This window comes from Mustela erminea, chromosome 3 (assembly GCF_009829155.1).
Source record: "Mustela erminea isolate mMusErm1 chromosome 3, mMusErm1.Pri, whole genome shotgun sequence".
In the NCBI taxonomy this organism is placed as follows: Eukaryota; Metazoa; Chordata; class Mammalia; order Carnivora; family Mustelidae; genus Mustela; species Mustela erminea.
Window position 1 is genome coordinate 105,481,007 of NC_045616.1, and position 24,027 is coordinate 105,505,033.

The following is a 24,027-nucleotide window of genomic DNA, read 5'->3' on the forward strand; positions in this document are numbered from 1 at the left end:
ATCAAAAACACAGGGTATCAGAATGGATAAAAAAACAAAACCCATCTATATGTTGCCTACAAGAAACACATTTTAAACCCGAAGACACCTCCAGATTTAAAGTGAGGAGGTAGAAAAGAATTTGCCATGCTAATGGACATCAGAAGAAAGAAGGAATGGCAATCCTTACATCAGATCAATTAGATTTTAAGCCAAAGACTATAATAAGAGATGAGGAAGGACACTATATCATACTCAAAGGGTCTGTCCAACAAGAAGAGGTAACAATTTTAAATGTCTATGCCCCCAACATGGGAGCAGCCAACTATATAAACCAATTAATAACAAAATCAAAGAAACACATCAACAATAATGCAATAATAGTAGGGGACTTTAACACTCCCCTCACTGAAATGGAAAGATCATCCAAGCAAAAGATAACAAGGAAATAAAGGCCTTAAATGACACACTGGACCAGATGGACATCACAATATACTCAGAACATTTCATCCCAAAGCAACAGAATACACATTCTTCTCTAGTGCACATGGAACATTCTCCAGAATAGATCACATCCTAGGTCCTAAACTCAACTGGTATCAAAAGACTGGGATCATTCCCTGCATATTTTCAGACCACAATGCTCTGAAGCTAGAACTCAACCACAAGAGGAAGTTTGGAAAGAACCCAAATACATGGAGACTAAACAGCATTCTTCTAAAGAATGAATGGGTCAACCAGGAAATTAAAGATAAATTGGAAAAAAAATCATGGAAACAAATGCTAATGAAAGCACAACGGTTCAAAATCTGTGGGACACAACAAAGGCAGTCCTGAGAGAAAAATATATAGTGGTACAAGCCTTTCTCAAGAAACAAGAAAGGTCTCAGGTATAAACCTAACCCTACACCTAAAGGAGCTGGAGAAAGAACAAGAAAGAAACCCTAAACCCAGCAGGAGAAGAGAAATCATAAAGGTCAGAGCAGAAATCAATGAAATAGACACCAAAAAAAAAAAAAAAAAAAAAAAACACAATAAAACAAATCAATGAAGCTAGGAGCTGGTTCTTTGAAAGAAATAATAAGGTTGATAAACCCCTGGCCAGACTTATCAAGAAGAAAAGAGAAAGGACCCAAATAAATAAAATCATGAATGAAAGAGGAGAGATCACAACTAACACCAAAGAAATATAAACTATTATAAGAACATACTATGAGCAACTCTATGTCAACAAATTTGACAATCTGGAAGAAATGGATGCATTCCTAGAAACATATAAACTACCACAACTGAACCAGGAAGAAATAGAAAGCCTGAACAGACCCATAACCAGTAAGGAGATTAAAACAGTCATTAAAAATCTCCAAACAAACAAAAGCCCAGGGCCAGACGGCTTCCCGGGGGAATTCTACCAAACATTTAAAGAAGAGCTAATTCTTATTCTCCTGAAACTGTTCCAAAAAATAGAAATGGAAGGAAAACTTCCAAACTCATTTTATGCAGCAAGTATCACCTTGATTCCAAAACCAGACAAGGATCCAATAAAAAAATGGAGCTATAGACCAATATCCTTGATGAACACAGATGCGAAAATTCTCACCAAAATACTAGCCAATAGGATTCAACAGTACATTAAAAGGATTATTCACCACGACCAAGTGGGATTTATTTCACGGCTGCAAGGTTGGTTCAACATCTGCAAATCAATCAATGTGATACAACACATCAATAAAAGAAAGAACAAGAACCATATGATACTCTCAATAGATGCTGAAAAAGCATTTGACAAAGTACAGCATCCCTTCCTGATCAAAACTCTTCAAAGTGTAGGGATAGAGGGCACATACCTCAATATTATCAAAGCCATTTATGAAAAACCCACCACAAATATCATTCTCAATGGAGAAAAACTGAAAGCTGTTCCGCTAAGGTCAGGAACACGGCAGGGATGTCCATTATCACCACTGCTATATTCAACATAGTACTAGAAGTCCTAGCCTCAGCAATCAGACAACAAAAGGAAATTAAAGGCATCCAAATCAGCAAAGAAGAAGTCAAACTATCACTCTTTGCAGATGATATGATACTATATGTGGAAAACCCAAAAGACTCCACTCCAAAACTGCTAGAACTTGTACAGGAATTCAGTAAAGTGTTGTTTATAAAATCAATGCACAGAAATCAGTTGCATTTCTCTACACCAACAACAAGACAGAAGAAAGAGAAATTAGGGAGTCAATCCCATTTACAGTTGCACCCAAAACCAGCAGATACCTAGGAATAAACCTAATCAAAGAGGCACAGAATCTATACTCAGAAAACTATAAAGTACTCATGAAAGAAATTGAGGAAGACACAAAGAAATGGAAAAATGTTCCAGGCTCCTGGATTGGAAGAATAAATATTGTGAAAATGTCTATGCTACCTAAAGCAATCTACACATTTAATACAATTCTTATCAAAGTATCATCCATCTTTTTCAAAGAAATGGAACAAATAACCTTAAAATTTATATGGAACCAGAAAAGACCTTGAATAACCAAAGGAATATTGAAAAAGAAAGCCAAAGTTGATGGCATCACAATTCTGGACTTCAAGCTGTATTACAAAGCTGTCATCAAGACAGCATGGTACTGGCACAAAAACAGACACATAGATCAATGGAACAGAATAGAGAGCCCAGAAATAGACCCTCAACTCTATGGTCAATTAATCTTCGACAAAGCAGGAAAGAATGTCCAATGGAAAAAAGACAGCCTCTTCAATAAGTGGTGTTGGGAAAATTGGACAGCCAATTGCAAAAAAATGAAATTGGACCATTTCCTTACACCACACATGAAAATAGACTCAAAATGGATGAAGGACCTCAATGTGAGAAAGGACTCCATCCAAATCCTTGAGGAGAACACAGGCAGCAACCTCTTCGACCTCAACTGCAGCAACGTCTTCCTAGGAACATCACCAAAGGCAAGGGAAGCAAGGGCAAAAATGAACTATGGGATTTCATCAAGAACAAAAGCTTTTGCACAGCAAAGGAAACGGTTAACAAAACCAAAAGACAACTGACAGAATGGGAGAAGATATTTGCAAACGACATATCAGATAAAGGGCTAGTGTCCAAAATCTATAAAGAACTTAGCAAACTCAACACCCAAAGAACAAATAATCCAATCAAGAAGTGGACAGAAGACATGAACAGACATTTCTGCAAAGACGACATCCAGATGGCCAACAGACACATGAAAAAGTGCTCCATATCACTTGGCATCAGGGAAATACAAATCAAAACCACAATGAGATGTCACCTCACACCAGTCAGAATGGCTAAAATCAACAAGTCAGGAAATGACAGATGCTGGCAAGGATGCACAGAAAGGGGAACCCTCCCACACTGTTGGTGGGAATGCAAGCTGGTGCAACGTCTCTGGGAAACAACATGAAGGTTCCTCAAAATGTTGAAAATAGAACTACCCTATGACCCAGCAATAGCACTATTGGGTATTTACCCTAAAGATACAAACGTAGTGATCCGAAGGGGCACGTGCACCCAAATGTTTATAGCAGCAATGTCCACAAGAGCCAAACTATGGAAAGAACCCAGATGTCTATCAACAGATGAATGGATAAAGAAGAGGTGGTATATATACACAATGGAATACTATGCAGCCATCAAAAGAAATGAAATCTTGCCATTTGCGACAACGTGGATGGAACTAGAGCATATCATGCTTAGTAAAATAAGTCAAGCAGAGAAAGACAACTATCATATGATCTCCCTGATATGAGGAAGTGGTGATGCAACATGGGGGCTTAAGTGGGTAGGAGAAGAATAAATGAAACAAGATGGGATTGCGAGGAGACAAACCATAAGTGACTCTTAATCTCACAAAACAAACTGAGGGTTGCTGGGGGGAGGGGGGTTAGGAGAAGGGGGGTGGGATTATGGACATTGGGGAGGGTATGTGCTTTGGTGAGTGCTGTAAAGTGTGTAAACCTGGCGATTCACAGACCTGTACCCCTGGGGATAAAAATATATTATATGTTTATAAAAGATAAAAAATATAAAATTTTTTAAAAAGGAATAAAAAAACCATCACTTTTTTTTCAAAGAAATGGAACAAATAATTCTAAAATTTATATGGATCCAGAAAAGACCCTGAATAGCCAGAGGAATGTTGAAAAAAAAAAAAAAAACAAAGTTCGCAGCATCACAATTCAAGACATCAAGCTCTATTACAAAGCTGTAATCAAGACAGTATGGTTTTGACACAAAAACAGACACATAGATCAATGGAACAGAATCAAAAGCCCAGAAATAGACCCCAACTCTATGGTCAACTAATCTTTGACAAAGCAGGAAAGAATGTCCATGGAAAAAGGTTTCTTCAATAAATGGTTTTGGGAAAATTAGACAATCACATGCAGAAGAATGAAATTGGACCATTTCCTTAAATCACACACAAAAATAGACTCAAAATGGGAGAAAGACCTCAATGTGAGACAGAAATCCATCAAAATCCTTGAGAAGAACAGAGGCAGCAACCTCTTCAACCTCAGCCACAGCAACTTATTCCTAGAAACATCGCCAAGCATGGGAAGAAAGGGCGAAAAGGAACTGTTGGGACTTCATCAAGATCAAAAGCTTTTGCACAGCAAAGTAAACAGTCCACAAAACCAAAAGACAAGAATGAGAATTCTTGACTGAACGGGAGATTATATTTGCAAATGACATATCAGATAAAGGGCTAGTATCCAAAATCTATAAAGAAGTTATCAAACTTATCACCCAAAAAACAAGAAATGGGCAATCAAGAAATGGGCAGAGGACATGAACAGACATTTCTGCAAAGAAGACATCCAAATGGCCAACAGACATGAAAAAATGCTCAACATCACTCAGCATCAGGGAAATACAAATCAAAACCACAGTGAGATACCACCTCACACCAGTCAGAATGGCTAAAATTAACCAGTCAGGAAATAACAAGTGTTGGCAAGGATGCAGAGAAAGGGGAGCCCTCTTACACTGTTGCTGGGAATGCAAGCTGGTGCAGCCACTCTGGAAAACAGTGTGGATGTTCCTCAAAAAGTTGAAAATATAGCTATCCTACAACCCAGCAATCACACTACTGAGTATTTTCCCTAAAGATACAAATGTAGTGATCTGAAGTGGTATGTGTACAAAAATTTTTATAGGAACAATGTCTACAATAGCCAAACTATGGAAAGAATCTAGATGTCCATCAACGATGAATGGCTAGAGAAGATGTGGTATATACTGTATATATATATATATACAGTATATACCACATCTTCTCTAGCCATTCATCGTGTGTGTGTGTGTGTACATATACATATGTATATGTACACACACACACACACACACACACACACACACACACACAATGGAATACTATGCAGCCATCAAACGCCCAAAATCTTGCCATCTGCAACAATGTGGTTGGAACTAGAGGGTATTAGGCTAAGCGAAATAAGTCAATCAGAGAAAGACAATTATCATGTGATCTCTCTGATATGAGGAATTTGAGAGGCAGGGCAGGGGATCATGGGGGCAAGGGAGGGAAAAATTGAAATAAGATGGGATCGGGAGGGAGACAAACCATATGAGGCTCTTAATCTCAGGAAACAAACTGAGGGTTGCTGGGGGTTGCTGGGGGGAAGGGATAGAGTGGCTGGGTTATGTAATTTGGGGAGGTATGTGCTATGATGATTGCTGTGTAAGACTGATGATTCACAGACCTGTACCTCGGAAGCAAATAATACATCTTATGTTTAATTAATTAATTAATTAATTAATTTGGGGAAGAGATCATATTTCACTTCATTGGAGTTAAAAATTAGTATTCCATTTAATCAAAATTGATTGCAAATATTTGTGTTAATGCTGATCCATAATTAAATTTCGCAGTTTTCATGGTAGAAAATTTCTTTTCCCATAGGTGCTATGTAGTGAGAAATTATTCTTGTCCCATAAGAGGTCTGATAAGAGGTCTGATATTTGCCCTCAGCTACTAGGAATTGGTCTTAGGCCCTTGGAATATCATGGTTTGCCTAGGAAACTTAGGTCACACTGAGGAGTCTAAAAATACGATTTAGAGTAGGGCCTGACTATGCCAGAGAGACAAACAATGTGATATGGGCCACATGGTATCAGGTGATCTGGAGGTTGAGATCAACTATGTGGGCAATCAATCAATCATGCCTATGTGATAAAGCCCGAATAAGAACTTTGGACACTAAGGTTTGGGTAAGTTTTCTTGGTTGGCAGTACTCCATACATATCGTCACACGTTAATGCCAAGAAACTAATAATTCCTAACTCCATGTGGAGAGGACAGTGGAAATGTTTGATACTTCCCTGGACTCTTATTCTATGTACTTCTTCCCTAGATTGAATTAAATATGTATACTTTCTCAGTAACAAATAGTAACCAAGCATAATAGCTTTCAGTGAGCTCTATAAGTCCTTCTAGTGATTATTGACCCTGGCAATGGTTTGGGGAATACCCCAAACTTGTAATTGTTGTCACAAGTGAGGATAGTATTGTATGGAGTGTGTGTCCTCTAAACTTTGTGACTGGCTATGTCTCACAGTCGGATACAACTCTCAAAGGAAGGTACTGCCAAATACTGGTATCGATCCATGAGCACAAGATTTTATTAAGCATTTTCATTGCTTGGAATGCATTTATAGAATTTTATTAAATATTATCTTGATGTTTGTCTTTTAGCATGTCATACTGCAGATCAATCACTTTGAGTTGAAGGCTATATGGAAACTCCTCAATTTCTCAGTTAAACGGATTTTGAAATTTAAACCTTTCTGTTATACTTGCATTGAGGTCTGAAAAATGTTGAGGGAACTAAAGTTTGAGTTGGGAAAATATGTTCACTGAAAATTTGTGTAGTAATGGAAATCTCACTTTTTGTTTTAAGTTTTGACAGCACAGGAAGTTTTTAAAGCAGGTTTACATTACTTGTGATTTAAACATTAACTGTAATCAAAATGACTTTATCACAGAGCTCTGTATATAGTCATTGTTTTGTTTTGAATTTTGGTTGACTCCATTAAGAATTATTATGACAGAGGCTCCTGGGTGGCTTAGTCAGTTAAGCATCTGACTTTAACTCAGGTCATGATCTCAGGCTCTGTGCTCAGTAGGGAGTCTGTCCCTCTCCTTGTCCTTCTGTCCCTTCTCCACCCTCCAGCTCACACTCTCTCTGTCTCTCTCTCAAATAAGTAAGTAAAATCTTTAAAAAAAAAAAAAAGGAATCATTATAACATCTACAGTAACAGCTAATTTCCAAAGTCATCCACTGGTCAATAATAGTGGTTGAAAGCTGTTCTTCTTAAGAAAAAATTCAGTCTCAATCCTGAGCTTAAAGAGTAACTGGTGACTTATTATTGTTAAGACATCAAACTTTCTTTTTAAAGATTTTATGTATTTATTTGACAGACAGAGATCACAAGTAGGCCGAGGCCGGCAGAGAGAGAGGAAGGGAAGCAGGCTCCCTGCTGAGCAGAGAGCCCAATGTGGGGCTCAATACCAGGACCCTGGGACCATGACCTGAGCTAAAGGCAGAGGCTTTAACCCACTGAGCCACCCAGGCACCCCAAGACATCAAACTTCTATGAGTTAGTAAGGCAAGTCAGGACATTCAACTCTATTTTTGACAAAAGTTCACGAAACAGACAATGGTTAAGTCCAGAAAAGCTAATGAAATTCACCTTTTGATACAATTGGTTCAATAACACATGATGGATTCAAATACTTTCTACAAAGTACCTTCTGTTGACTATTGCAATAAATTACCATAGGCTTTGTAAATTCATTTAAATAGGCTTTATTTGTTCCACAGATCAAGACTATACTTTCAGGGATCATTTCTATAGTTTGTTCCACAGATATTTTTACCACTAAGAGTTGTGACACATCTTAACAGAGTCCACTTCAGGTTTACTGAATTAATGTTCTCTCCTTGCCTTTGAAAATATTTTTGCTGATAGTTTTTCCACATGGACTGTTCACAGAAGCTAATTCTTCATGCACTTCAAACTCAGCACTGACTCATTAAATAACAACTGCATGATATTGGTGACATCTGTCAGCTCATCAAGAGCCAAGGAAAACCACTAGAAATCATTCGCCTTGTTTTTAAATTGATTATTGATGTAGCTCCCAATGTCCTCAACTCTTCAGGAAGCCACTGCTAGCAAAAGGCTAGTGGTCTTAAATGACTTTATTTTCAGATACATTTTGTCTGCTGCTACAATCAAACATGAAGATCTCACGATCAACAGATGTCCTTCCTCATGTAAGTAGTAAATGAGCCACTTTGAAACTTATTTCAGTTGCAGTCTCATTTTATTTTCATGAAGAAATTATACTATGGTGACAAATTCTGTTTAAATTTTCCAATTTTTCTGGCCATTGCTTTCTTGTGGTTGAGAGTATTGTGATGAGCGTGTCCTCTGTTATACTGTAGTCTTTTAGCACAGCAGTATGACTGCATAAACACACTGCTTTCATGTCTAATTCAGCAACAAAATAACCCATACTCCACTGTGCATTAACACCGTGACACTTGAATCCTACTACTCTTCCCTTCTCCTTTTACTCCTTCTTCTACTTCTTCTTTTTCTGACATGATGGCTATTGTACTGGTCATTAAAATAAAATAAAATAAAATAAAATAAAATAAAATAAAATGTACAGAAATACTCATGGCATTTGAAACACTGTGGAGCTAATAACCACATGCTTGAGATTTGTAGGTTGCTGAACAACACTGCAAAACAATGAAATTGTTGCAAGTTCTCAACTTTGCCATCATATCATGAAAGCAGCTGTAGATGATATGTAAATGAATGAGTAAGGCTATGTTCCAATAAAGCTTTATTCATCTATAGATGATGAAATTTTCAGTGCATATAATTTTCATTCTTATTTTTATTTCTTTTCAACTATTTAAAAATATAAAACTGTTCTTAGTTCATGGTCCATATAAAAACATTTGGTGAGCCAGAACCATAGTTTTTCATGAACCATAGTTTTTCATTCCTTGCTATACAAAATTCTATCATCTTCATAAATCCATGGCCAAGTAATCTAAAAGATGCCTGGTTGGCCATGAACCATAATTTTTCATTCCTTGCTATACAAAATTCTATCATCTTCATAAATCCATGGCCAAGTAATCTAAAAGATGCCTGGTTGGTTTTGTTTATTTGTTTATTTCTTTGTTTTCATCTCAGTTTTCTAACACGTACACAGACAAGTCCATCAACAGTATTCTAAAGTACTTGGTGGGGGGCTAACAGTAGGTGCAGATGTCTGAAAGTAAATAAGGTTGAGATTTGAAGAGTATTGAAGATATCTTCCCCATTCAGCTTGTGACACAACCCAAAGTAGGCATCATATATGTTAAACAAATTATTCAACATATTAAAAGAGTTGAAACACTGCTTGTAGTAGATGGAGATGAAGTTTAGGAAGTTATTTTGAATAAGGTCAATAAATTTCTTAAAGGAGTAGTTTTAACATAGAAACCTTTAAACTTCAAACTGATTAGCATATGATTTTTGTATTTCTGAAATATAGGCTTTTTATTATAGTATATGGCACCATGAAAAATTTTAGTGAGACTGATAGTCAAATATAAAAATCTTACTAAATTGTCTTAAAGAATTTATAATTGTCTTGGTCATACAATTTTATTAAACACCATCTGGCTATTTATCAAAGTCATATATCTGGCTACTAGGCTGTGCACTATTCATGACTGTAATTTCACACACTCTGAGTGAAGAACAAGTACTTCTCTGGGTGAGATCCTCCTGAGATCCAGATCCATGGGTCCAACTTCTTTCTGTACCTCCTCTTCCCAACTCACATTTATGTCTCTATTTCCAAAACCAAACTCATCATCATAGTCACATACCAGACCTGTCCTTCTTTTGAGGCTTTCTATACTATGTAACAGGAAAAGTGATCAGATTCTGTGCTCCAACTGATGTGCTAGAATCCCAACTTCATCACTTACCTAACTGTATACTTCATAGCAAATTATATAACTTTTCTAAGCCCGTTTCTTGAAGAAAAGAATTGCTAACATTTACTGAACACTTAGCGCATGCCACTCTCCAATTAACATTATACATTCATTATCCCATTTAGTCCTCAAAGTAGCCTTATGAAGAAGTACCATTATCATCCTATTTTGCTAATAAGTAAACAGAGGCCAGAGAGGTGAGACCCTTTTTATAGCCACCAACCACTATGACTACCTGTGAGTGGTATCATCACTTTCCCCTTTGCTCAGCTTAGAAATTTGACTCATCTTAATCTCCCTTTTATTGTATATGATCATCTCAAAAACAGCTCTTGGATCTGCCCTCTCCTCCATGCTACTACCTTGTCAAGATCCTCATTTGAAACTTGGTTACAAGCTCCCTGCCTCCAGTCTTGCCTCCTTCCAATCTCTTCATCATGTTACTCCAGGACACTTTGCCCAAGCAATTGTGGTCTCCTCAAATTCCTGGAACATGCTAGAAAAGATAGACAAAGCAGGTTTGTGGTAACTTAGAAAATATTACTACCTTTTTTAAATCAACACATTACATAGAAAAGGGCCATGCAAAAGCCTCAAGTGCAGGTCAAAGAAATCCATCTGGAACTATGTTTAGGCAATTGTAGAAATCTCTTTCCACAAGGCACAGAGAAAGGGAAACTTTCAATGTCTGTTTTCCTCAGAATCATAGATTCAGGTGTGCAATTTTGCTACAATTCACTCATATGGCTGTAACAACTATTACATATTGAAATATTCCCATATAAGTTGCTTAAAAGCCACTGTTTCAAGCCCCTGGAGTGGTCTCCTCCTATTCCTGCCTTGGGAAGGATTCAGTGGGCACCACTGGGTCACTCTGTTGCCTGCCAGCTTGTCCCCTATAATTTTCAGGGAGGTGGTCTCTTCTCTGTGTCTTCACAGTTCCCAGCCAGAGTGCAGCTGGACCCAGGGTAGGAAGATGTCTGCCTGGAGGTAGCACTGGCATGTCAGTAGGTAAATGCTGAGGGTCTTCTGACTCATCCATTGGTGTCTTTCATGTGGCTGCCTTTGGGAACTTTGGCCTCCACAGTATCATTCAATATTTTTACCATCATCTTTCTTTGTGTTACTCATAAGAGTCATGGCAAATAGTTTCTATGAGTATGTTCCAATCAATTCAAATAGTCTGGAGCTAAAACCTGTACTACCCAACTACCCAGCTTTTATTTACCAGAGTAAACTCTAGGTTCCTATCATGACCAGAAAGGCTCTAGGTAAGAAGGATATACATACTCGAAAGTAATTAGCTACATTAAAGGAAGCAGCAGGGGTGACGACAAAGACTTTATGTAGGTAAAGAGGCACTCAAAGTAATTATGCCTTAAGGTAACAGTGAAATCTCTAGAAGTGAACATGGGAGTGAGAGTTGGAGATGAGGGAAGATCAGAAGCTTTACTGCTTAATAGGGTTTACTTTATTCCATTAAATGTCAATAGCCTAAAACTTACTGCTAATTAACACTCCACAGGCTGCCAGAAAAACCTATCTAATTTGCAAGGCTAAGATGTCAAGGCCCTAGTTAACTGTCCCTCAGTGTATCCTCTATACCTTTTAAGATACTAGTTAAACTAAGTAGAACATCATACAGGCCCCTCACAATCAGATTCTAGCTCTCCCCTACAGCTTCACTTCCTGCCTCCTTTGCACTGCCCTTTCTTCCATCACCACTCCCTCCCTGCAACACACACACCGAGTCACTCTCCACCACATGACACCATATAAATGGATGGTGTCTTATCACATGTAGTGTTTGAAGTCTCCCCAAAGTACCACAAGTTCTCACATCTCTGTGTGCTCTCATCTCCTCCCCCAATAAGAACACTTTTTCATCTCTAGATCAACCTGTTCTAAGAAGACTTCCTCAGTAACCCCCTCCCCATCTCCCAGCTCCTCTTTTAGCCACAGCCAGACAACCTTCCTTGGTACCTACAGCAGCCCATGCCCACAAACTACTATCCTTATTCTTTAACTGGCTATTTGTCCAGAAGCTCTGGGCAAATCTGCCAAGGCTCATACTGTGCTACACCAATATTAATCTTGTCCCTTGTGCATGTCTGATTGTCACTGACGTGAGTCCTTATCTAGAAAAAACTACTTTCAACCAGTGTTCCAGCACCAGCAGTCCAAAAGCCAAATCTGGAGGATAGCCTATTTGTTCAACAAGTTCATTTGATTCTCACAGTGTTTAAATAAAAAAATAAATATTACCAAGAACTATCAGTCAAGGGATTACACCTAAACTTCTAGATTCTAGTTTGGAAAATATAGCCTTTATTCTGTGTGGCCATATGTTCAATTAAATGGTTATTATTGTGAGAGAAGAGGAAAACAGTCATTGAAAGAGTGGGGAGGAAACACAAACTCTGGTTGGAGTTAGTTAAGGAGAGGCTATAATATAAGAGGATAGAAGCAGTGAATATAAGCAACTTTTTTTTTAAAAAGACGTATTTATTTCCTTATTTATGTGTTTATTTAGAGTGCATGTATGAGTGGGGGGATGCAGTGAGAAAGGCAGAGGGAGAGGGAAATAATCTCAAGCAGACTTCATGCTGAGCATGGAGCCAATGTGGGGCTCAATCTCACAGCTCTGAGATCATGACTTGAGCTGAAATCAAGACATAGTTAACAGACTGAGCCACCCATGCACCCCTATAAGCAAACACTTTTAAACAGTTTTATGAGAAATGAGAGTCAGATAAATGGGGTGACAGCTGGAAAAGATCATGAAATCAAGAAGTTAAGAGAGATGTTGTGACAATGGATATGTGCCTTTCAATCTGTTCCTGTGAAAAACAAAATTGCCTAAGGTCCCAGGTGCTATGTTCTGAAATTCTTTCCTCCTCATTCATAACAAGACTATATGTCCCATGGGCTGCTCACAGCCAGTGACTAAGGGTGGCAGGGAGACCAGGGCAGGTATGTTCCTGCATTGACACAGGACTTCTCTGATCAGCAACTTCAGCCTGAGGACTCATTCTTGGCATTGCCAAAACTTTGTTAGAATTACAATGCAACCTTAGATCTTCATTTGTCTCTTCCCTCCTTTTTCTCCCCCTCTTGTTCAGAGCTCAAATCTGCATCACAATCTGATGACTCTCCTAATCTTCCCATTTTTTCTCACCAGTGCATGAGAGTGAAATGTCCAAACATATTTTTTGTGCATCTAATTCTGTCTTGGAATCTGCTTCTTATTAGACCTAAACTGTTCTAAGAAGAGATATTGGATCTTATCTATAGCCTGAAGGGAATGATCCAGGGATGACGGGGAAAAGGGAACATGCTTAAGGGAAAGGGAATAATTACAGAGGACAAATCCTTGAGTATATGGGATGGGATACATGTTTTTAGATGGGGGTACCCAGAATCACCCATTCTAAAATGAATGAAGACAGAGCCAAGATGGCAAAAGAGTAGGGGACCTCGTTTCATCTGGTCTCTTGAATTTAGCTAGATACCTATCAAATAATTCTGAATACCTATGAATTCAATCTGAGATTTAAGAAAATACCTGCTGGAATTTTACAAATAGAAAAGTGACTACTTTTGCAAGACAGGGTGTGTAGAGAAGTGAATCTAAGGGAATATATTGGAAGATAAATGGTGGGGGGAGGGAACCTCCATAAGGTAACTATAGGAAAGTGATAGGAGTGAAAACCAAAACTTTGAGAAGTTTGCTCTGGTGAGAAACATACATGCCTGAAAGCTGCTCAGGTCGTGAAGCAGGGCAGAATCCTAGGTGGGACACTGTGGTCTCAGGGTAACAGAAAGACCAGGTGTGCCTGAACCAGCAGAATTCCCAAACATTGGAACAGGGAAACTGACTACGGGAGGGGGCTCTTAGCTTGGTTTGCCATAAATCCCAAACCCCTAACCTCTGACAAATCTTGTCACCATCAGTGACTCCTCTAGCAGAGACCTTGCAAAGGGCAGAAACATGGTGAACCTCCACCTTTCCCTGGAAGGATTGTCCCAGGCATACACACAGGAGTCTGCAGAGTTTGGCACATGCAACAATGAAACCTGCTTTTCTCTGAGAGTTTACTGAAGAGAAGGGGCTGTGATCTTTCAGCTCTGGGGTTGGAGATCAGGGCATGGACATTTTTATTTTCACCCTCTAAAGCCCCATGGAAACCGTCGGGGAACAAAAGCCACATAGAGGAACCAGAAGCAGCTTACACTAAGCCCAGCCTCTGGCAAGGCACGGTGCAACTCTGCCCAGGCAAAGACACCTGCAAATCAGGGCAGCAGGCTCCTTCCCCAGAGGACCAGCTGGAAGAGCAGGCAAATTCCAAGTTTACAGAGCACACAGGACTACAAAACTCCAGTCCTAAAGAAATATATAGAATTCAAGGTTTTTTCTCATTCTTTTACCTTTCAGTTGAAAACTTTCTTTTTCTTTTTTTTTTCTTTTCAACTAGTTTCTAATTTTATCAACTCATTGTTTTCAAGTCTTTTTAACTTTCATTTTTATTTTTATTTTTTTAAAGATTTTATTTATTTATTTGACAGAAAGAGTAATCACAAGTAGACAGAGAAGCAGGCAGAGAGAGGGGGGGGGAGCAGGTTCCCTATTGAGCAGAGAGCCTGATGCAGGGCTCAATCCCAAGACCCTGAGATCATGACCTGAGCTGAAGGCAGAGGCTTAACCCACTGAGCCACCCAGGCACCCTTCATTTTTAAATTTACATCTTATAGACATATTCTTCATTTTTTGCGTCCTTTCACTGTATTCAATTGTGTGTGTGTGTGTGTGTGTGTGTGTGTGTGTGTGTGTGTAAACATATGGAATTTAGTGTCTTCTAACAAACAGACCAAAATACACCCAGGACCAAATAACCAAGTGTATCACCCTGTTTTGTCCATGTGGGAAATTGTATTGTCCTTTTGTTCTCCTTTTTTTTTTCTTCATCTTTTATTCTTTCATTTCTGACTTCTTTGAATTTGTCTAGTGAGTATTTTGTTTGGGTCACAAATGGTATTTTTTATTTCATTCTCTCATTTATCATTCTTCTCTGGGAAAAATTATTAGAAGGAGGAATTTACAACAAAATAAAGAACCAGAGGTAATACTCCCTGCCACAGATCTAATTGATAAGGATATGAGTAAAATGTCAGAGCTATAATTCAGGGTATCAATTATAAAGTTACTAGGTGGGCTTGTAAAAAGCATAAAAGACACTAGAGTATCTTTTAGTGCACAAATACAATCTAATCATCCAAAATTAAAAATGATTTAACTGAGATGCAGTCTAAAATAGATGCTCTAACAGCTAGGGTAAGTGAGGCAAAAGAGTCAGTGATACAGAAGACAAGATGATGGAAAAAAAGGAAGCTGAGGAAAAGAGAGGAAAAAAAACTAATAAATCATGAGGGGAGGCTTTGAGAAATCAGCAATACCATAATGCAAAAAACAATATTAGAATTACTGCGGCTCCAGAAGAAAAAAGAGATTGAGGGATAGAAAGTATATTTGAGAAAATCATAGCTAAGAACTTCCCTAATCTGGGGAAGGAAACAGGCATTCAAGTCCAAGAGATAGGAGAACCCCTTCAAAATCAATAAAAATGGATCAAACCCTGACATTAAAAAAAAAAAAAAAGTGAAGTTTGCAAATTTCAGAGATAAAGAGAAAATCCTGAAAGCAGCTTGAGACAAGAGGTTCTTCACTTACAAGGGTAGGGACATTAGACTGGCAGTGAACCTATCCATAGAAACCTGGCAGGCCAGAAAGGGCTGACATAATACATTCAGGATACTAATTGAGAAACATACGCAGTCAAGAATACTTTATCCAATAAGGCTGTCGTTCAGGATGAAAGGAGAAATAAAAACCTTCCAGGACAAACAGAAACTAAAAGAATTTGTGATCACTAAACTAGCCCTGTAAGAAATATTAAAGGGAATTCTGAAAGCAAAGAGAGACCCCACAAGTAACATAGACCAGAAAGAGAGATAATCTACAGAAACAAGAAATTTACAGATAATACAATTAATGGCACTAAATTCTTATATTTCAATAGTTACTGTGAATGTAAAAGGGTTAAATGTCCCAATCAGAAGACACAGGGTATCAGATTGGATAAAAAAGCACAAACCCATCCATATACTGTCTACAAGAGACTCATTTTAGACCTAAAGACACCTCCAGATTGAAAGTGAGGGAGTGGAAAGTCATTTATTATGCTACTGTACATCAAAAGAAAGCTGGGGTAGCAATCCTCATATCAGAAAAACTAGATTTTAAACCAAAGACTACACTAAGGGATGAAGAGAGACACTATATCATACTTAAAGGTTCTATTCAACAGGAAGGTCTAACAATTATAAATATTTATGCTCCTAACTTGGAAGCAGTCAATTATATAAACGAATTAGTAACAAAATTAAGGAAAACACTGAAAATAATACAATAATAGTAGCAGACTTCAACACCCTACTCACAGCAATGGAGAGTTCATCTAAGCAGAAGACCAACAAAGAAACAAGGATTTTGAATGACCCACTGGACCAGAAGGACTTTACAGATATACACAGAGTATTCCATCCCAATCTTCTCGAGTGTACATGAAACATTCTCCAGAATAGATCACATACTGGATCTATATGGCACCAAAAGCTTGAGATTATTCCCTGCATATTTTCAGACCACAATGCTTTGAAACTTGAGCTCAACCACAAGAAGAAATTTCAAAGGAACTCAAACACTTGCAGGTTAAAGAGCATCCTACTGAAAGAAGGAATGAGTCAACCAGGAAATTTAAGAATTTTTTAAAAAGGAAAAGAAAAGAAAAACCAAATAATTCAGTCAGGAAATGGGCAGAAGACATGAACAGACATTTCTCCAGAAAAGACATACAAATGGCCAACAGACACATGAAAAAGTGCTCCACATCACTTGGCATCAAGGAAATACAAATCAAAACCACAATGAGATGCCATCTCACACTAGTCAGAATGGCTAAAATTAACAATACAGGAAACAAAAATGTTGGCTAGGATATGAAGAAAGGGGAACCCTCTTACATTGTTGATGGGAATGCAAGCTGGTACAGCCACACTGGAAAACAGTATGGAGGGTTCTCAAGAAGTTAAAAATAGAGCTACCCTACAACCCAGCAATTGCACTACTGAGTATTTACCCCAAAGATACAAATGTAGTGACCCAAAGGGGCACCTACACCCCAATGTTTATAGCAACAATGTCCACAATAGCCAAACTGTGAGACAAGCTGAGATGTCCTTCAACAGATGCATGGATAAAGAAGTTGTGGTTTATATATACAATGGAATATTATTTAGCCATCTGAAAGGATGAATACTTACCATTTACATCAAAATGGGTGGAACTGGAGGATATTACGCTAAGTGAAAGAAGTCAGAGAAAGACAATTAGTGTATGGTTTCACTCATATGTGGGATATAAGAAACAGTACAGAGGATCATAGAGGAAGTGAGGGAAAACTGAATGTGAAGTCATCAGAGAGGGAGCAAAACCGTGAGAGACTCTTAACTATAGGAAGCAAACTGAGGTTGGCTGGAGGGGAGATGGGTGAGAGGATGGGGTAATTGAGTGATGAACATTAAGGAGGGCACATGATGAGATGAGATGAGCACTGGGTGTTATACTCAGAGCAACTGATGGATTCTTGAACACTGAATCTGAAACTAATGATGTACTGTATGTTGGCTAATTGAATTTAAATAAAAGGAAGACAGAAGACATGGTGCAGCTGTAGACTTGTAAGTAAAGGTGATAGAAACAAAGGATGTTTTCAGAGAAGTAGTTGTTTCAGCATATGATGAAGAGGTGGGTGAGGGCTGAATTCTAGAGCCAGCCTAACAAGGTTCAAAGGAAAACTACTTCCAATGCCAGCTGTGTTACTTTGTTCCTCAGTTCTCTCATCTTTAAAACGGACATATTTTGCAGCATCAACTCCAGCAAGTTCACAGAACTAAATGAGCTAATACTTGAAAGCATGTAGAGCATTAATATTTAACACATAAACATGTAACAAATGTTAACTATTATTTTCTCAGCAAAATATGAAGGTCATCAGCTGAGATTAAGGAAGGAAAGAAGGTACAGAAAGAGAAGTGAAAGTCATCTTGCAGAATTGGTATATGAGTGCTCACTGGTCATGAGATTAAAGTGAGAGAGTCAAGATGACTGGATTTCTTCTGCCACATTTAGCTATTTGGGCACAGACATAAATTAAACTGTGATTCTCTACTCTGGGTGCTATAAGAATCACCTGGAGAGCTTTTTTTTTTTTTTTTAAAGGATTTTATTTATTTATTTGACAGAGAGATCACAAGGAGGCAGAGAGGCAGGCTCTCTGCTAAGCAGAGAGCCCAATGTGGGGCTCAATCCCACGACTCTGAGACCATGGCCTGAGCTGAACCCACTGAGCCACCCTGGTGCCCCACCTGGAGAGCTTTTAAAACTTACTATGTCTCAGGTACTCCCAACTGGTGTGAGATGGGAGTTCAATAGACTTTCAAAGATTCTAATGTGCAGCCAGAGCAGAAAAGCACTAGAAGAAGGGAAGAACTAACTCAGTTTTACGGAGTTGGGTTTACCTGAAGTTTGGGGGCCTGTCCAGAGGAATTCAGAGGAGAGGTTCAGGGAAGGATTAATTATGAATAAATAGAATATAAGTTAGTTAAGGAAAAAACTGAAGACTTCCATGATGGACAGTAGAAAACTGGAAGAGTCAGGGCTTGCAGTTCCCACTGGGGTAGAATTGTTGATGTGGGAGTTACTCTGAGAAGAGAAATAGCTTGTGATCATATATCTTTATCCCACATGCCAAATACATTGTGAGCCCCTCAGATGTTTTACATAAACCACACAAAAACTTAAGTAATTGAAGTATGCCATGAGAATTATTTGAACCCAATTGACCTAAAGTGGTTTTGTTCTAAAAGGAGTTCAGTTACAGAGAACAGAATCTGCTATAACTAATTTAAGTAGGGAGCAATATATTACAGTGTATTAAGTGGGTCACAGAACTGATGAGGGGGGCTAAAGCAACAGACACTGATATTCAAATAATAACTACCAAAGCTACATAATGGAACTGGACTTATTAATTTTTAAAACTGCCATAGTTGATATCTTCTTTTTATAGTAATTCAGCAAGATAAACAGAAAAAAAAACAGGAAAAAAAAACATCAAATAAGAGAGGTACCAAATATACACCAATGCAACCTTATGCGATTTTACATGCTGTTACTTAGGTGAAATAGAAAAGTACCAAGTGTTGAAAACTACGTCCTTTTATACAATCTGTCGACAAAGTCAATAAACAGGAAGTAAATATATTTTTAAAGAGTTATTGGTTACTTTGTCAAACAATATGCCCAACATATTCTACTTCATCATCCTCATACCTTTTCGGGTGAAAGACCTCTAAATTTAAGACCAAGGGTTCAATTGTTAATCTTAAAAAATGTACAATAAACATTTTTCCTGTTATACTTTTTTTTCCCAGATTAGGAATTAGACCTATTGCTTTAAATTTCAAGTATTTCATTCAAAAACTTGATGAATATTTTTACTTGAAATGTAATATATAGTTTAAAAAATTAAACTATGTTTCCCAAATTTGTGGACAGCTTGCACAGTAAAAATAGCTCAAGCCAACTTTCTACTTTCTTCTCTTTACTACGACTTCTTCTTCTTCTTCTTCTTCTTCTTCTTCTTCTTCTTCTTCTTCTTCTTCTTCTTCTTTCTTCTTTTTTAAATTTTATTTATTTATTTGAGAATGAGGGTGTGAGAGCAAGAGAGTGCACAAAAGAGAGAGCATGAACAGGGGGAGGTACAGAAGGAGAGGGAGAAGACTCCCTACTGAGCAGGGAGCCTCATGCAGAACTTGATCTCAGGTAACAAGATCATGACCAGAGCCCAAGGCAGACACTTAACCACCTAAGCCACCCAGGAGCTCTCTTTACTTCTAATGTGCAACCCCAACATGAAGTTTGCTTGCTTGCTTTCTCTCTCCTGCTCTCTCTTTCCCTCCCTCCCTCCCTTCTCTTCCTTTCCTTCTTTCCAAAAAAGAGAGGTTTCAAAACCAGAATCTTGGGAAATTTAAACAACAGATTATTCAGGATAAAGAAATTCATTCTAACAAGATAGGAAAAACATTGTTTCAAAGAGCCATCTCTTCATTTAGGAGAAATCACTTCTTTAGGTTTCAAATTTCACTGTTCTTATTCTGTTTTGAATTATTCCTTACCTGTGCTTCTTTTAGTTTCTTTGTTGACATTTCTTTGCCCTCTTTTTCCAGATAACATATCTCTCAAGGCTCTTAAGAAATACCATTATTAAAAAAGAACACTACATATGGGGTCAAAATTTCTGGACTTAAGACTGGGCTCTGAAGAAAAATTACCTTGCCTTACAATTACATTGGCATTTTTAAACACAATGGCACAATATAATCTCTGGAAGGATCAACAAGTACTTATAGCAAAAAGTAATTGATACACAAGGTCAGTATCAATTTCACAAGTCCCAATGTTCCTCATAGTTCAAATTAAGTTAAAAAATTTCAGGTTATCTCATCTGTATCTCATAAACTTCTTGTAGATTTTAGCTAGCTATATATTATTATCTTAAAATAACCTAAATCTGGAATATCTAGAAACAGAATAAAGTCTTTACAAAGATTTTTTTTTAAAAACTATTTCTGTTAGGTAGAGATAGGGATAAAGATTTATTTTGTCTTGATACATTTTACAAATTGACCCAGGATATTCTTTAAAAAGACTGTCCTTTTCTCACTGCATCTGTAGTGTCATTTTTTTGGTGATAAATCAGGTGAGCAAATGTATTTGACTCTGTTTATGGATTCTCTATTCTCTTTCTTTAACCTGTTTTCTATGTTTGCATTTACATCACATTAAATTATCATCTTATAACAGATCTCTGTATCTGTTAATATAAGTCCTCCACTTGTTCTTCAAGATTTCCTTGGATATTCTTGGCCTTTTGTATTTCCATGTAAATTTTTTTAATTAAAGATTTTATTTGAGAGAGTGAGGGAGAGAGAGAGCGAGCACAGAAGGAGAGGGACAGGGAGAAGCAGACTCCTGGCTGAGCAGGGAGCCTGATGCGACGCAGGGCTTGATCCCAGGACCCTGAGATCATGACTGCCTAAGGCAGATGCTCAACCCACTGAGCCACCCAGGCACCTCAGCATTTCCATATAATTTTAGAATCAACATTAGAATTAACTTGTCATGTTCCAGGGAAATAAACAAACAAAACCCCAAAAGCTTGCTTGGAATTTTATTGAAACTGCTTTGAATCTTTAGTTCAATTTGGAGAGAAGTGATATTTTTACTATGGTATATTCTGCCATTTATTTAGCTCTTTATGCATGTTATATTTTGTCATTTTCAGTGTAGAGGTCTCATACAACTTTTGCTCACTTTATACCTAGGCATACTATATCTTTTATGCTCCTATAAATAGCATAAAAATTAAAATTTCATTTCTATTTGTTTGTAGCTGGTATTTTTTAAAATTAACACTGTATTCAATAGATATCCTTAGTAAACACAGTTCTAAATTTTCAGTTTTATCTACAAAGTGTTTTATATTTTCCACATATCCTGTCATATCATTTGTGAATAATGAAACTTAAGAACTTCTAATTTTGATACAATTTCAGATTTATAGAAAAATAACAAGAATAATAAAAAAAAATTCTGTATTCTCTTCATCCAGATTCTCCAAATGTTAGCATTTTACCACAGTTGCTTAACTACACGTCTTTCAATATATATACATGTTTTTTCTGAGTCATTTGAAAATAAGATGTGTGACATAGTACTATTTTGTCCCTAAATACTTCACTGTGAATTTCTTAAAAACAAGGGCAGTATAATGATCAGATTTGCAATACAATGATCGATTTAGTAAATTAAAAATTAACAAAATAGCATCAGCTAATCAAAGTCCTCGTTCAAATTTTGCCCATTGTCTCATGTTATCCCAGAAAATTCCATGTCATAACCTGCAGTCATGAGTTACATGTCTCTTTAGTCTCCTTTAAACAGGGTCACTCCCACTACTTACTAGTCATTGATAATCCTACATTTTGAAGACCACAGACCAGTTATTGAATGCCCCTCAGTTAGGGGTTCAGGATGTTTCCTTGTGATTATATTCAAGTTATATACTTTATTGGCAGGAATACCAAGTAAGTGATGTTTATTTTCCTCACTACTTTTTATCAGGAGACACATCTTAACAATTTGTCCTGTTACTCCTGGTATTAACTTTAATCATTAATTAGGGTTTCCCCACATGAATGTTAGAGGAGATTTCTCATTGTAATTAATATGTATTTATGGTGAGATATTGGGAGACTATGTAAATGTTCTATAACTCATCATACTTTCAACCCACTTGTTTTAATATCTATAAAACTGATTCTTTCCTGAATCATAGACAAAAAAGTTTTAATTCTATCAATCTTTCTACATTTATTAAATGGAATTCTACTGAGAAAAAGAGCTAATCTTTCATTATTTATTCATTCATATATTTACTTATTTATTTAAATGAATATGAGCTTATGGTTTGTGATTTTCCTCAATGTCTTATAATCCATTACTATCATTTATTTAGATGTTCAAACTATCCTAGATTTGGCCAGTGGGAGCCATTCAAGTTGTGTTCCATGCCATTTTGACATGTCCCCATCATTCTTCCAGTACTTTCTTACTTTCTGGAACAAGATATTCAGGGTCCATCTCATTCATTCTCAGCCTTAGACCAGAAAGTAGTCATTTCTCAAATAAATGGTTCATTTAGTGGAGGATCATTTTAGTGGAGGATTGTATTAAGAAACAAAGATCTGAGTGCTGGATGTACTAGATGTGTTAATTGCTATTGAGATGCTCTTGCTTCTAAGGCTTCTCAGTAGATAGAAATAAATATATATGTATTTATATATGTATGCCCATGTCTGTGTCTATATGCATGTGTGTGCATGTATAAAAGTGTACACATACATGTGTATCTATCTACGTAAGATTTTTTTTATTACTGATACCTCCAATTCCAAGTCAACATCAAAGAGTTCATTTTTAGTTTTCTTCTTCATTAATCTTTACTTATCTCACCAGCAGTGAGAAATCTGGCTCCCATTATTCACAATACATTTAGTTATTTGGTCGAAACTTCAGTCCTTTTGCAAGTTTCCCCAGTCATTTTTTGTTAGAATGATTACCCTTAGGAGATTCCTCAAAAAAGGTCCATGGGTACAAATATTCCTAAATCTTACAACATTTAAACTGTTTTCCTAAAGCCCTGATGTCTAAAAAATAGCTTAAATACAAATAAAATCCTTGGTTCACATTTTCTTTCTTTTTTGTTTTGTTTTGTTTTTGTTTTAAAGACTGCATCATCATTCATGTTGTTTTAGATAAGTCTGATGTCAGACTAATTCTCTCACTTCTTTAAGTTATTTCATTACACACACACACACACCCAGGAGTCAATGAGGAGTTCTCTTTGTTTAAAAAAAGCTAATAGTTTTAGAGGCACCTGGGTGGCTCAGTGGGTTAAAGCCTCGGCCTTCAGCTCAGGTCTTGATCCCAGGGTCCCAGGATCGAGCCCTACATCGGGCTCTCTGCTCAGCAGGGAGCTTGCTTCCTCCTCTCTCTCTCTGCCTGACTCTTAGCCTACTTGTGATCTCTATCTGTCAAATAAATAAATAAAATCTTAAAAAAAAAAAAAGAAGAAGAAGAAGAAGAGGAGATGCTACTACTATTCTTATCACTGACGAAGTTACAAGGGTTACAAGGGTTTAGGAACCCTTGCCTAGGAACCAGGGGCAGAGACCAGTACATATTTTAAGAAATAAATAGATAAATAAATAAAGCTAATAGTTTTGAGTGTT

General features: G+C 37.3%; 1 pseudogene; it reads left to right on the plus strand.

Annotated features, from left to right (window-relative positions):
- Positions 1-7,863: 7,863 nt before the first annotated feature.
- LOC116587307 lies at positions 7,864-7,945 on the plus strand (annotated as a pseudogene).
- The last annotated feature ends 16,082 nt before the right edge of the window (positions 7,946-24,027 follow it).